Genomic DNA, 11,357 nt, shown 5'->3' with positions numbered 1-11,357 from the left:
GGATCTGTAATTCATCATACTGATGATCTGACAATGATACCGCCTTGTCATTGAACCGCAAACGCGCCGCACGCGAAAGGCACGTGACGCTCGCAGATTGCCGCGCGATCGCGCTCGCGCCGCGTTCATGATCACTGGAAGCCTCGCTTAACTGCAAAGAGCCTCATAAGGAAATAAAGGAGCACATTTTCCCCATTATGTCTTTCCCTGAGGTCATGTGCCCTGGCTATTAAATCCACAATCGGGTTACAAGTTATATCTTTTTTTTTCTTCTATTTATTGTATTTAATTTATTTGGAGAAAAAGGGTGCAGCTTGAATGAAGTTTATAGTTAACCGTCCCTCTGTATTTAGTGTCTAACTATCACTGAATTATTATTTATATAATAATAAGTGTGGATGAACGGTGATTGATTTATTAATTGATTGATTGGGCGCGTGACAGACGCTCGTGAAACAGCTGACTCATGGTGACGTCACCTCAGGGCGGCAAGTACCTCAGGCGTCGTCGCTGAGAGGTAAACTTAAACAAACAACAAAATATAAACCTTTTTAGGCCTGACAACAACTAACGTCAAGCTAAATGTTACTAAGATATTGAGGAGGAAAAATAAATGGATTTAAGTTTTTAAGAAGATATTTGTGTAGTTAGCTAATGAAGCTAGTTAGATGCAGTTACATAGAAATAGCATAAAGGGAAACAATGTTATATTGAATTTGTTCTTAAAGAGTTAAATCTAAATTCTGCAATTCTTTGACAAAAAACTAAGTTGGGAATGATTTATTATTAAATTATAAAAGATATACACTCACCATTCACTTTAATAGGATATAATATATTATGTATATAATATATATAATATTTCATATGTTCAATTCTTAAAATGAGAGAGATTTCGTTTTATTCCCAGTTTTGCCGTCCTCATGCCGTTTTCACATCAGAATCATGAAGTAGTCACCTAAAATGGTTTTCAGTTTAAAGGTGTAAGAGTTCATTTGTGACATTTCTTGCCTTCTAAATGTGCTTTAGACCATAAGTCGTCTTGTGCAGGGGAAAGGGGAAGTACCGAGTCAATAGCCCTATTAGTGCTACTACAACTTCTGTACAAATCCATATTATGAAAAGAAACAGTCAGTTAAGTAAAGAGAAAACAGTCAATCTGAAAAATCTCAAAAACTTTAACTGTATCCCCAAATGCAGTCTTCAAAACCATCAAATGCTATGATGATACAGACTCTCACGAGGACTGTCTGAGGAAAGGAAGACCAAGAGCTACCTCTGCTGCAGAGGATACGTTTATTACAATTACCAGCCTAAAAATAACACTGCTTTAGATAATTACTTCTCTGAGTTTAAGTGGCAGACATATTTCAACATACACTATGCAGAGGATACTTCCTGAGTCAGGCCTTCATGGTCAAATTACACCAAGGAACCCATTATTTCTGAAGAACAACAAGCAGAAGGAAAATAGATCAGTGGAAAACTGATGAGTCCAAATGTAAGGTTCTTGGTTCTAAGCATCATGTCACCCTCTGTTATATGTTCAGAGGGTGAAAGAACATTTTATGAGTGTGTAGTTACTACTGTTCTCATCCAGGTGACTACCTCATGAGACATGCCAAGAGAATGGCAAGAGTTTGCAAAGCTGTCGGCTAATTTGAAGAATCGAAAATATATTATTCTGGGTTATTTAACACGTTATTGTTTACTACATAATTCCATACGCGTTCTTTCATAGTTTGCACTTCTTCATTTACAGTGTTAAAAATAATGAAAATGAAGAAAAAGTAAATGAGAGAGGTTTTTTTTTTTTTTTTTTTGCTTTCTACCTACAACCCAAATGAATTGATGAAGAACTGCAGACTTTTGCACTCAATTATACTGAAATAAGAATGAACCTTAGTAACAGAACAGCAACAGACAGACTGGCAGTCGACTGCAAGGGGAAAATATTACATTTATTGCTTTTTTATCAATATTTAGCTATTTATCGTGTGCCAAATTCTTATCTAAAAAGCACAGAATGTGCCCCCTGATCTTAAATAAAACACTTTAAACACAAAAGCATGAGCTGTAGCTGCCATTTTGTCATTTCTTAAAACCTTGATTAAAATGGCACTCAGATAAGCACTATACAATGAAGTTAAATCATTGTTTTTCTCTCTTTTTTTTTTTTTTTTTAAATTGTAAGCCCAACTCAGCGCACCATGTATGTTAGCGTAACAGCTTATAAATGCGGCACTCGCAGCAGCGTGTAATTGGGATGCTTCTCCTCAGCAGGGGCCGAGGATCCATTCAGCATCAAAGACAAAAGGGCAAAGAATAAAGCTACAAGCACACCCAGCAGGAACGCCTTCAGTCTTCTCGGAGGGAGAAAAAAAAAAGAAAAGAAAAAAAACCTTTCAGTAAGACAGCAAGGTTCGAGCACAGGGCCAAAGCTTCACCACAACGGCTTGAATATTAAAAAGGCGACGTCCGTGAGAGGAGCTGTCATCTCGTCAACCTCCTTTCTGAATCCCTAAGCAAGAGGCAGGAGAAAAATCGTGCAAACACGACCAAGATCAGGTAGCATTCTCTAAGGGCTTATTACGTAACTTCAATTGAATTTAAAGGGTTGAAAAGGTCCACAACATCCCACAGGTCCAAAAGAAGGTACATTTCCTTGAAGGTACCAACCAGCAGTTTCTTTTTAAAAATCCTTGGGATTGGGAATATTGTATAAATAAAAAAAAGGAAAAAAAAGAAAAAAGAAGTGAGCATGAAACAATCACATTTTCCATATTGACACACATTAATAGCAATTATATATAATATATATTAAATTTATTAAATTAAGCGTGACACATTGTACTTTATCTTTTAGCTACATTTCATGTTGTGGAATGTTCACGGGACAAGTTATCATTATTATGTTATTATCACTTACATTATAAGCAGCGACAACATTTGAGGAAAATGTACTATCAAATAAAAAGCACTGACACTGGAGACTCTTTCCAGATATCAATGTTTAATGAAGGTCTCCTCAATCATATTAACACTTATGTATTGATTTGTAACTACAACGTGGCTTTTTATTATATTTTTTATTCAGATCTCCTTTCAGAGTTTCGGAGCAATCTTACGAACCCCAATCAGATTTTCAGTAGCTGTAAGTATTTGGTTGAAATGTAATTATTTTGATTAGTGGTTCATGCCCCTCAATCCCCCACCCCCCCACAGGCTCCAGGTTTAAATCTCACTTTGCCACGCAGGCGCTGCTGCACCCCGTTGAGGCTCTTAACCCTCGCCTGATCGGTTACAGTTTTGGATTGCGTCCTGTTCGAGACGCTTTGTCTGCCAAATAAATAAATGGGAACGCAAGCCAAGAACGTAAGACATCATCTCAGAGGGAAGAAGCTGAAGCAATAATGACCCTGCGGTAAAGCTGTCACGCCCGGCGCGTCATGATGGCATATGGGGACCGAGAGGCGCGTGGCTGTACTGTGACCTTGGGCACGTAAGAAACAATGCAAACAATCCAGCAGTGGCACCCTCTCACAAAATAATTACCCTTGTCATATACAAACACACACACACACACACACACACACACACACACACACACACACACACACACGCACACGGCAAGACACAAACTTGTCTTATTTTTAAGAGTCCAATTGAAGTAAACAAAGATTTCCCTTCATTTTCATTTCTGTTCGTCTCTTTCTATCTGATCTCATCCTCGTTTTCCTCTTTCTCTTTTCACATACTCTCATTTTTTTTTACATTTTTGTCCACATTTCTTTTCTTTTTCCAGATTTTTTTTCTAACCACTTCCCCCTTTTTCCATTCACCATCTTCACTTCAATTGTGTCCTCTCCCCGTCATCAATAGAATTTATTTTCTGACTATTTATTCAATCTTTTTTTTTTTGCCTCTTCTCAGTTTTTCATTTCTCCTTTCAACATTGTCTCTTGCTTTCTCACATTTTCATGTTTTTTTTAGTTTTATTTAGATTTTTTGTTCACTTATGTCTCACCTTCACATTCACCATGAGTTTTCTCCATGGCAGACTAAACGTCTGACTCTTCTGACTGTGCGTCTCAAACAAACCCGCTTTAATCCAATTCACTTTTCTTAGTTTGGTGAAAGTATCTGTTGAATAATTACTGTATAAGCAAAAAGTCCATAAAAAAAAAAGATCTGCATTTTTCCTTTTATCCACTAGATGGGAACAACGCATCATTGTTTATTCTCAGGGACAGGCAGCGATTCGGTTAGAATTTATCCACAGCTTGCTGATTTGTTGAAATGTATTGTTTTGCTCCAGCCTGTAAAGTAGGTAAAAAGTTGAAAAAAACCCCACTTTTTTGTGATACAGTAGAGTTTGTATTATGGCAGTTTTCTGGCTCTCATTAAACTATAGACATATTGAAATATTTTCAGCACTTACTGTTAATTGAGTGCAAAGTGTCACACGGATACTGTTGATGTGAAGGAAAGTTATGAGTATTCAGTTGGGTTATGCGCCTGGCTAATTGGATTTTCAAGGCTCTGCATTAAGAAATGATCTGCTTGTAGTTTAGAAAGCACCAGATTCTTCTTGAGTAGAACTGACTGTGTATGGGTTTGTCAATATCTATCTAAACAACTGCCTTTCTTGTAAAGAGAGAATAAAATAAGGGAAAGAAAACTTGTAAAAACGGTAGCCGTATTTTCTTTGAAGTGAAACGTAATACTGTGTAACTCAACTATCCGGCATCTATAAAAAAAATTCATCAGACAAATTTTGCCGTATTGCAGAAAGAATTTCATCAGGTTGCAGTAGATTCTGCTCCTGGAGACACTCTGATGTTGACTTGGACCTCAAGCCTCTAAAGGCGCTTCTAATGAGCTTCGCTGGAGCTAATAAAATATTGGAACAGGGTTTAAAATGGCAACTGGGAATCCCCCAGTGGGACAACGGCGAGGTGGAAGTCAATGAGGTCGAGCGAGAACAATACTGGAACGCAGCCATTGTCATGTAAACTCTTAGGTCATGATGCTAATGATGAAAATGGGCTTTCTGTGTTCAACATAGCAATGGCCAACAGGGGGCAGTAGCATCTTTTGGGTTTTTATTATTTTTATTTTTTTTGGTCAGAACGCATGCCAGTTAAATGCTTGCTAAGAAAAATGTCCTGCTGTAATTTAGATTCATGACTAGTGCAGTGTTGCGGTGTCCCAATACACGTGCACGTCTCGTGCCATGCCGTTGTTTGTACCAGTCGTCCTGCGTCCTCTGATTTCAGCGCTTGTACGATGCGCTGAGACCATTGTCTCCCAAACCCGCCTCGTCACATAATCCGTCCTTGATCTTTTTTTTTAACCAGTCGATTCGTTCCTGATAGACAACGCGAACTCACCGGGGTATCATTATTGCTAAAGTAAAATAATGTAATATCAAATAAGTTGTGACCCCGTTCTGTTTAATTTACTCCCAACATTCAGGATGCGATGCATTTCATTTACGACGTCTAATGATGACCATATTTCACCCGATTAAGATGTTATGAGCAGAGGTTTAATGGCTTAATCAGGCACAATCACACCGTTGTGCAAGGCCTCAATTATTCTTAGCAGTTTTTTAATTGGCAGGCATCGATTGTTTATTAATCGGTGCCATCGTGCAGTTCCTGTGGGAAAGAATTGTAATGAGAATGAAAGTGACATTCACAAGACTCATCAAAGCCCTCCCTTTTTCGCTCTCTCTCTCTTTCTCTCTCTCACACAAAGTCCTACCTCCACCCCTACCCATCGGACTCTTTCCTTTCGTTTCACAATACTTTCGTGTGTGCGTTAGAAAGCAAGGTGAGCTTCCCGTGTCTTTTGCTGCCATTTATCTGTCGTTTTTTAAGCCTACGGCAGTGACATCACTAATCAATAGATTGCTCTGTGAAAAAGTAAACAGAAAAAGGCTATGATTAAATAAACAGTGGCTCGCCTTCAAGGTTGAAGCCGGATTTAAAGCAAGCGATCGTCATCTTACGGTTCTAATCTGATCTGGGTGACGCACAGCAACAGCACTAATGGGAGGATTCCAAATCCCAAAATGATTTGCACCTGTTGACCAATTGCTCTAGCTTCTTTTTCCCTTTGCTTCTTTTCCCTTCCTTTTAGTGCTGCCTTTCAATTCCATCCAATGCAGGCTCCAGGGAAAACACTAATAAATATTAGCGAGAGGGTAAGCAGGCCAAGCACATATTTGTCATTTGGATCTTCCGAGCTAAAACAGTGGCTGCAAATGAACTTGTTTTCAAATCGCATTAAAATAGATCCAGACAGATTGGAATTAACCAATCTCCCAATTTTCAATCTTCAATCTTTCTAATTTATGGGGAAACATCTGGCACTGTTCAATCCTTAGCAAAACGTATGTCAACTTCCCAGACTTTGAGCATCCTCCCTCGTCCAAACCCAAGCTCTCTATCCATCAAGTCAGTATGGTCGAATCTTGTGGATACTGGAGTTCACTTTTAATTACCCAAGGCATAATGATAGCCAAAAGGAGCTCAAGATCCTGAATCCATAAATGATAGGAAAATGAGGAAAGGTCTTAAGGAACTCTGGGATTTAGAAAGGTCCGTGGAGACGATTTACAGATTTCTTCAAACTAAGAGAAGGCAAATAAGGAGAAATATTTTTCTGTAGACCAGTGCACAGTTTATCAGGCAAGTCCAAATAAATGGGGAACTCAAGAGTGAACTAAAGACTCACATCAGGCATTCTCTATTGATCAGAGAGTATGGGGAAAATCCAGGACCCACTGGAGAGATTATCAGGCATGCCCCATTGGATAGGGACCTTAGATTTCTTTGGAGAAAAGCCATGGTTTCCTCAAAACAGAGTGAGGGCAAATAAGTATAGAGATTTTGCTGTTGATCCACTGGAGAGTTCTGTTGAACAGAGGCCCTAGTAGATCCATGATCCACTGAAGAGTTTAAAAGGCAAGTCCAATTGAATGGAGAACTCCAGAGTGAACTGAAGACCCACATCAGAGAGTATCGGGCATGCTTTAGTCAGAGAGTATGATCGGAAGATCCAGGACCCACTGGAGAGATTATCAGGTATGTCCCTTTGGATAGAGACCTCAAAGCAAACCCAGGACCCACTGGAGCATTTCTGACTCACTGATGCATACCATGAAAAAAGCAATCTGCAATCTGTGGCCAGTGGTCTAATCTTCTCAGCCTGTTGCCACCAGGAAAAGAGAAAAAATAAATGCATCAGTGTATACAGTAGTAACAGGACAGTGGGTTGTCTAAGATATAGGTTGACTATAGGGTGCTTTGTGAGGAACCCAAAGTGGAATTTTGCTTTGGGCTGCCGTAAGTTTAAGTCACTGGGCAACTGATCAGATGGACATAAGTGCAAATTCCAGCACTGCCAGTGACCCTTAACCCATCATCCGGTCTCAAATATGAGTTATTTGAGTAAATGGTGAATCTAAAGGCCAGTTTCCTGCATAGTGTGGTGTCTTCCTGTAATGCAGAGCCGCCAACATTTCTGGAAGCATCTGCCTGATCAAAGTCTTGAACGAGGACAAGTAGAGGTCATATCAGACCCTTTTGTCTTATTGTTTACTTACCGCTGCCTGGTGCACATCTGGACAATTAATTTCCTTGTTCACCGATATTGGACTAAGGCTTTAGTGGTAAAAACAAATCATTTTTTTGCTCTGCTAACTAGGATTTTCCTGATAGCAATGTTGACAGCTTTGTGTAATCTCACTGATCCATTGTTAATAACCTCTCAGACCTGTCCATGTTGTATTCCTACACCTGGACAAAGGCACTCAGAAAACCTATTATCATCCATTTATCGTTTGTGCCCTTGGTTTTTATGTCACTGTAGGTTTTCATGCAGTGATCACAGGCCAGAAAAGTAAATCAAAAAGACTACATTCAGATTCTCTGAAAAGTTTGAGTCCAAAAGTCAATCTCAAAAAGACATCTAAGGCATTAGCTCCAAATAGGCTATCACTCCTAAAATGAGTTCTTGCGATCGGTGTCGAGTGATAGCTTCATTTGCGTCCTTATGAGTTCAAGATCACGGCCGTACGTCTACACGGAGCTAATGTGGGCATCGTGGAGAGGCTTTGTATAACATCATCGATTTATAATTCCATCCGAAGGCCCCAGAGGCTCGAGGAGCGATTGATCTGAGGACACCGTGTGGTCAGTGCGCAAATTAATTCATTTTCTACGTCTGTTATTCTATTATTATTGCTTTTGATAACCATTTTGTCCGGTGTAATGTATCTAACCATTTGGCAGCCGCGTCGTCGGTCAATAGCAGGAAGTGTAGACTTACAGCGGCCTGGTGGACTAAACCTCTTCCAGTCGAGACTTAATTAGTCATCACACTTCAGACTGTGTGTGTGTGTGTGTGTGTGTGTGTGTGTGTGGACTTCATATGGACTCACAATGGAACCCTTGTGTGATACTTGTCATATCTCATAATTATTACAGACAATCAGTCAAAATTGGATCTTAATATAAAGATTTTCTCTAATGAAAATTTATTCTCATATAATATTATTTAAAAAATTCCAGTTTATGTTCCTTTGAGATCTCTGTTGAATATGTAATAAAACTATTGAAGCAGGAAGATCTCGTTCAGTCTATAAAGTAGCAGAAATATTTTTTAGAACAATACATTTACATGTGTTGTGTTTAATGGCGGAACGGACAAGGTAAAAAGGTAACCTGGTGTAAATTAATGCACCATATATCTGGGCCCTTACATACACACACAAGACATTCAAATCGAAGTGAACGCTGTGATGCATCGATTTATAAAAGTTTGCATCATATACACGTTGGCATTTGTATCACGATGCATCGTTTTCAACATATTTGCATCGGTATAAAAGAGATGTATTTATATATAATTAAGAGTAGATATAAACGCGCTATGCTTTTAGTATTTACAAAGTGATTAATCATTTGTGAGCAATTTTTTTCTATGTAGATCGATTTCTCGTCTTGAGAGTCACATAGAATACAGATTAACATGGCAGAGGTAGAGCTGCATCTTCCTGGAGAAAGAACAGGAAAAGAAGGTCTGGTTTTATTTAATCTTTTTTTCTCTTTTTTTTTTTTTGCACTATTAAGGCGTGTGTGTGAAAACTTAAGTAAATTGATGATTTCCTGTCTTTCTGAACCAAAGAAATAAAAGTGAACTATTTGCACCATACTGAATTCCATAGCTGCATCGTATTGCATTGAATCGCATTGTAATGAATCAAATGGGAATCGGATCGCACTGCATCGTAATAAAGGCTGAATCGTATCGCATCGCATCGGCTTCTTTATATGCATCGAGATGTGAATCGCATCAGCCTCAGTTATGGAGATGCACATCCCTAATACACACACACACACACACACACACACACACACACACACACACACACACACACACACACACACACACACACACACACAGAGCTCTTTACCTTTAAACTGTGCATGGTTGCCCCCTGATGGTCATCTTAAAGCGTTGGGACATGTCTCATGACTAATATAGCACTGCTGCAAGTCACCGTGTGTCCTTACCCTCGCTTTCTTAGAGCTGAATTAATTGGTTGCCACACACACACACACACACACACACACACACACACACACACACACACCCTAAAAAGTGTCCTCTTCACAAAGCCGGTGGCTTTAAATAGATTAATTAAACCACAGGGAGTTTTATTTAAGCAGAGGAAGCACAGTGAATGTGGCTGCTGCGGACGTTTTTTGAGGGAAGAAACCTGAGCTTTTCTCTGACGGCTCCTTTATGTAAAACACAATTTCACGGATGGCTGGACGGAGAAATGCTATATTTCTAGCTGCAGTAGTAACCAAACTGCAGAGTAGGGACTAAATATGTTAGTGCTGGGTGTTAGGAATTCTTTACAACGTCCACACAAAGGAGATTTGTGTGGATCTGCAAAGCCAAACGAACGTTCTTCATCCCGTCGTGACGTCGCACGAATCCGCTACCTCGCATACTTCGCAAAAAGCGAAGCACATTAGACTAAACACTTGACGTCGCTTGTAGCTGTTCTCCTGATGTAAACGCTGGAGCCTGACAGCCATGACAAACGCGGAGAGGGAGAAAAATCCAACCGTGGCAGAGGGGGAACTGCTGTGATCTTGGTTTGTTAACTCATAGCAAGCCATGCATTCAGACATCAAACGCCGGTTTATCTGGAGGAAAACATGTCACCAGGTTGCATCGGATTTGTGTCACGTATAAAATCTTGTCATGACTAAGAGTGAGACACAGAGAGAGAGAGAGAGAGAGATAGAGAGAGAGAGAGAGAGAGAGAGAGACAGAGACAGAGACAGAGACAGGGAAAAAACAACGCACAGACAACTCATTTTAGGACTGGATTCATGTTTGTGTGATTCTCAAATGTCAACGCTGGTCTATATATAAGATGAGATTACAGAAAGAGAAAAAGAGAGTGGGAGGAGAGAGAAAACGACAGAGAAAAATGTCCTGATTTGACATCGAAAATAAAATCATGAAATGTGCATTTACAGTGTGAGGAAAGTCTTTTCAGGATACTAACATCTAATTCCTTTACAATTTGTGCAGCCTTAAATGACATTCACTTGTTTCTTACTGTGCATTACTAATTTCCAGTAGTCTATTATTATTCAAAAAAACATATGGGTCTGAGGTAAATATAATAAAAAAACACAGCACGGTTTGGTTCTGAGGTGATTCTGAGGTGATGCTAGAAAGCCCTATGGTCTATTTTCTGTACATGTAGGCCTGCTGTGGTCTCTTAATAAAAGATTCAGAGAAAGATTTAGAGGCTTATAAAACGAAAACAAAAGCATATATTGTCACCGCAGCTAATTGGCTGACCTCTAACTCGCCAGCGGGCTAATTAATTAGAAAAATAAAGCAGCGAAATTACAGCAGTTATCCTAGACAAATAGACAAGTAGGTCGATACACAGCGGTAAAAGCTCTCCCTGCTTTAATTAATGTAGGTGATCATTTTTGAATCATAAGCACACTGTTTACGTCACGTTTTTTTTTGTTGTTTGTTTTTTTTGCTGTTTTAAGGATTAGCAAATTGCCCCTGAGGTAATTGAAGGCATTTTTTGTTTCTTAATGATATTACGTTTACACCTATGGATGAAAAATAATGGTATATCTAGGAGGTAGAGAGAAAATGAAGTTCTCTCATTACTGATCTGTCTCTTTTCTCATTTTGTTTGTTTTTATTTAAAGTGTAGAAAAAAAAAAGGATTCAAAATCAATTGAAATGTATTGAATGGCATTGTAGAGATAAAATCACAATAGTAAACGCTTCTA

At 39.1% G+C, this 11,357-nt stretch overlaps 1 long non-coding RNA gene across 1 annotated transcript; it reads left to right on the top strand.

Annotated features, from left to right (window-relative positions):
• The first annotated feature begins 434 nt into the window (after window positions 1-434).
• LOC310740061 lies at window positions 435-4,364 on the top strand. The gene is made up of 5 exons (XR_014537555.1): window positions 435-517; window positions 2,281-2,568; window positions 3,098-3,154; window positions 3,258-3,502; window positions 4,217-4,364. It is a non-coding gene; the product is annotated as an uncharacterized lncRNA (long non-coding RNA).
• The last annotated feature ends 6,993 nt before the right edge of the window (window positions 4,365-11,357 follow it).

This window comes from Silurus aristotelis (genome assembly GCF_946808225.1).
Source record: "Silurus aristotelis genome assembly, chromosome: 17".
NCBI classification, from domain to species: Eukaryota; Metazoa; Chordata; class Actinopteri; order Siluriformes; family Siluridae; genus Silurus; species Silurus aristotelis.
The sequence above is the reverse complement of the archived record's forward strand: the minus strand, read 5'-3'. Positions and strand labels throughout refer to the sequence as shown.